Below are 5,502 nucleotides of genomic sequence, written 5' to 3'. Positions count from 1 at the left end.
TATTCCCTGAACCAAGCTCTATGATTTCCTCTCCATTCTTCTTAAACCAGGTGTATCTCTCAACTTCTGGGTTGGCTTTAGCACCACAGGTCAGAGTTACTGAATCACGTTCCTTCAAGTTCACAGAGGGAAACGCCTTCACTGAAATGCTTTTTGGGGCATCTGGAGAAAATACAAGGATATTTTTAAAATAATTCAGTGCATAATATGTTCTTACTTGTATCATTATGTGATGTTTACGTTATTTTATTTATGCAGAAAATTTAAAAGCACCGGGTTACAAAGTTCATTCCCGGGGAATTTTGCCCACTGTCTTCAGAGTTGATGGCAGTAATGGTGAGACAATCAGTAAGATTCTGTTTTTATTCCGTTTATCAGTATTAGGATGATAAATTGAGAATGGTATTGAAAATATATTCCACAAGTACATTTATGTAGAATGCTAATTAGCTGTTTACTGCTGCACATTGTTGAGGAAATATGGATATTATGTTTGGAACTATGTCTTCATCTATGGAATCCTTTTGAAATGTTGACACATTTAATTTACTTACACTGAACATTTATGTACAGCTCTGTAGAAGTTACAGACCATATTCCGCAGAAGTAGTGCCCACTGTGCTCAGGTTTGATGTCTTTGATGATCAACGTCTTTGATGACATCATCTCATGTGCGTGAATCCCATTCTTTTTATACCATTTGTAATTGTTTTCTGATTCCGTGGCATTGCTTCTGCAGATCAGAATCACTGAATTGCCTTCCACTATTTCACCAAGGGGATTGACAATCATTGTATCTGGAAGACAAGGTAAGATAATACTTTATCGATCTCAGGGAGACATTCCTGTAAAGGAATGATATGGTTAGTATTAGACTTGAACACAGGCACTGACTATAAATGTCTCGCTGATCTATTTGTAGTGTGTTATACTACAGTACCTCACACCTCCACGGTGTTTGGGGATTTTCGCCCTGCTGCGGTGTGTAGAGCTTAGATGTTGTTTCCCCTGTTATTATATGTGAATGTGTGTGTGTCAGTGCCCTGTCATAGACTGGCATCCCATCCAGGATGTAGACCTGCCTTGTGCTGTCTGGGATAGGCTCCAGGCCCCCTAGTGACCCAGACCAGAATGAGCAAATGGATTAGGGACTGATGTATTTTAATTCTATAATACAAAATCGCATGCAACTTAGCCCAGATATTGATGGTTGTGCTTAATTATACTCACATCTAGGATGAGGTGTATCACCAAAGATAGCAGAAGAAAACTAAACATAGCCTCCAATCATAGAGTATAATATTAAATATACTTGCAGTATATTTAGAATATGTTGATAGCCATATAAAACTGAATAAAATATAACTAATATACTCAGACAAATCATTTTGAATAAATACTTGAATATAATAATATTTATGTTATATATTTACTAGAACATTATTTTGGATGTAATGGTCTGCTTCAGAAGTATAAAAGAATATATGAATACATGAAGTTTAACAAATTAGTTATTAGCAGAATATTAATCGGGTATATTTTGATACATTTGATTATGGCTAGTATCTCAGTTCAATAATTTTTAAATGTAACAATTCACTTACAGATAACGTAGATACTTTCTTGTAAACTGGACCATTTTCTGTCTTGAAAAGCACAGGAGTATTTCTTCGTATCTTCTTTGTTTTGGATGTGGATGTATATATTATCCAAATATTCTCCCTGTAGCTGGTGTCCATTTTTAAACCAGGTATACATTACATTTCCATGTGGACAGTCGGTATTGCAGGTCAGCGCCAAAGCAAAATCCAGCTCCTGTTTTGCAGTCACCTCTGTATCTTCACAGAATATAACCCAGTTTTAAAAATCTGATCATAAAAAGTTCAGCTATTTTTATAGGCAACATAGTGACATTGCAATTTACCTGTAACAGACAGTGTGACTCCAGGAGCGACAGTATATCTCTCATTCCCATATGTAATAAACCTAAATCGATATTCATCTGAATCCTCTCGTTTCAACTGTTTGATTCTGAATGCACAGTTGTGATTTTTATCTCCAAGGTACTCCACTCGATCGCGATACTCTGGGTCATACGCAAGGTCCTTAGGGTCTATATCTTTATCCATCCATTCCTTATACCAGGATGTTCTATTTACTTTCTGTTTGCCAGGATTTTGGTACCAGCAGGGTATGTCCACTGAATTCCCAGTCATAATACATATCGACTGTAAGGGGTACTGCACAATCCATCCATTCTGACTCCGAGCATCTGAAAACAGGTATAACTCAGAACAAAAACATAGTTGTATTGGCATTTTTCCAGTACGAGTTTGGTGTGAAATTTGAACTTCACTGTTAGTCTAATCTACAAAATACTTGCTGAATAATGGTTACTTTACAAAACATGCTGTTACTCAAGTATAAATAACTAAACCTTTAAGTAGTCACATTTTTTGAGATAACTGTCATGACCTGCTCGTACGATCCTCGTGTGTGCCACGCCCCCTCATTACCTACGCGTGCTACCCCGATCGTGATCACCTGTTGCCTGTTATTTTCTGCTTGTCTTGTGTATTTAGTCCGCGTTCAAGTCTGTTTCCTCAGGTCTGTCATTGATGTGCTTTGCCGTGTGCGCCCCAGTCGTCCTGTCAGCCCTGAATAAAACCCCGTTACCCGCATTTATGACTCTCTTGCATGTTTCCCTGCTCGCTCGCCCGCAAGCAGTCATAACAGAATGACAGACCTCGGGGAAACAGACTTGAACGCGGACTAAATACACAAGACAAGCAGAAAATAACAGGCAACAGGTGATCACAATCGGGGTAGCGCGTAGGTAATGAGGGGGCGTGGCACACACGAGGATCGTACGAGCAGGTCATGACAATAACTAACATCATGAAATTATATTGCACTAGTTTGTTACATTCAGGAGTTTGTATTTCATTATACTGAGAACATGCTTTGTAACATGCTTACAAATGTTATTTGTACCAAATATTTTGTTGGGCTTAAGGAGTTATTGACATGGAGACTAGCAGAACTACTGTAAAGTGAATCCTGACAGGACATTCTCATTGAGTTAAAAAAAAAAAAATTAAGTAAAAAAAAAAGTGAACAAATGACTAAGTAATTATTTTGGAAACATAATCATTTTTTTACCTGCCAATGACAGTAGGATGACCAAACACACGTTGCCTGCTGTTTCCAGGAACATTTCTATGCCTCTGTGCAACATATTGATATGATGTATTTAAATACAATTACCTTTCATTTTTAGACCAACTGTGGTCAAATTACGAACAATTTATGATTTCATTGTTTGCACCTTCATTTAGAAAAAGGGAAAAAGTTTAATTACTTCAATATTTTACACCCACAGGACTAATGCAGGTCTGCAGGGGTCTGAGGAGCCATGGGCACCAGACAGGGAATAACCGAGGATGGGGCACCAACCCATAGTAGGGTTCACACAACTCAAAGTTTAACAAACTGCAGTTCACCATGTTTTTGGACCATAGATGGAAACAGAAGTACTGAGAGAAAACCCCAGAATGAGAACATGCAGACACACATGGGGTGGGGCAGAGACTCAAACCCGGGTCCCAGAGGTGGTATTTTCCATTACTAATAATCCAACGAAGGGCTGCAGTGGGGTTCGTCCTGGATGGGATACCATACGTATAGAGCAATTTAACATATTGGAAGAAAGCCATGCAACAGAGAACATGGCAGCTCCAGAAACACAGAACTCGAGCATGATTTACACCCACGATCCTAAAGGTCTCAGGCCAATGGTGATACTTTCTAAACCACCATGCTGCCCATTTTACAAAACTTTAGCTTAAATTACATTCTCCTTCATACTTCACTTCCCATAAATTATTATATTCCTTAAATATTCATCAAATAAATATTCCTACTAACCACAAATAACAGGTTAACCCATTAGCACAAGTGGCTCATACAGTATGTAACTATATAACAATAATTATTCATCCATCCATCTTCAAACTTCATAGTTCAAACTTCAAACTTATCTCAGGCAGCACAGGACACACGGCAGGCTGTCGCAGAATGCACACAACCGATTAAAAATCACGCTGTTACAGAATGCACACGACCGATTAAAAATCACGCTGTCACAGAATGCACACGAACGATTAAAAATCACGATATCCTGAATCAAAGCATCACATTTGACAGCAAAATTATTCATATTTCATAATGCTACAATTCAAGACACTTACCCTGCGAGAGAATGATGACCTTACTATCAGTAAACCAGCATAAAACTGCAAACACTGTGGTTTAATGTTCCTCTGCGTCCTGCATTTCTTTCACTTTCTAAAAATACCATTGAAAAGAGGAAGCTTCAGCAGATCATTAACATATTCTGATGCTTTTCAAAATTTACACATTTTATAAATTCAAGTGAAGTGTAAATCCCACATTTTTGGACAAGTTTCATGATTATTTCTGTATCTTGTTGGAAATTTGCTTCTTAGTGAATAGTGATACTTTATTGATGCCCATGAGGAAACTGTCTTTTTTTGCCAGCCCCGTTTTGCTCTCCGTGAGACAGACAGACAGATGCACAAGGTTGGGAGTCAAAAAGCAGGATCAGGCGGAAGCAACATATGACTAGATTCCATCTGAACTGGGGGCTGACAGCCCTGTATTCCCAGCAGACCCATTATACTCACCAACCAGTACTAGACGGATCAACTTCTGAATGTGAAAAGCCAGTAAATGTGTTTCTATCTGAATGCTCTAAATCAGGGGTATTCAACTAAAATTTAAAGAGGTCCAGTTAAAGAAAAATTCTTGAAGCAAAGGTCCGGAAGATCATAATGTCTAACTATTTAATAGTGTGATATATATTTAAGTAGCCTATTAGTTGCATCAACATTGTATGTAATCAGTACCTGACTGTCAATCAAATTAATTCAGTACAATTTAAAAACGTTTTGACATTATTTATTGTCACGTGACATAGAACTTCGGCCAGCTGGCTGGAGTGAGATTTTCAATTCGAGATGTCTGCACACATGTAACAGTTCTTACCTTGTAAATAGTCTGCTTTTGTATTTAACCGTGTAAATACACTGTTGACGTAGTTAATTTTAGGTTTTATAATGGAATAATATAGATTTGCCGTAAGATTTCCAGCATGAGTCTGAAAGCGTGAGTGTCATGCCAGATGCTTGAGATTTGGCAACCCTGAAAACGTACATTTTTTGTTTCACATGAGTATATTTATATAACAGATAACATTACTTTATACATATGTTAAAATGCAGAAACTTCAACGAACATGAAATCAACAATAAACTACGTCTATTTATCCAACGTGTTATATAATACATATTGTATTTGAAAACTTTTCAGCTTTACGATTCCAGGAGAGCGCAGCCACTCTGTTAGGAACATTACGCTTTTTGTTTGCGGGTGTTAGCTTCGCTGCTGCTATTAACACTAATGGCACATTAGTGCAGACAA

This window comes from Paramormyrops kingsleyae, chromosome 22, assembly GCF_048594095.1.
Source record: "Paramormyrops kingsleyae isolate MSU_618 chromosome 22, PKINGS_0.4, whole genome shotgun sequence".
Lineage (NCBI taxonomy): Eukaryota > Metazoa > Chordata > Actinopteri > Osteoglossiformes > Mormyridae > Paramormyrops > Paramormyrops kingsleyae.
This window is presented reverse-complemented; position numbering follows the sequence as displayed.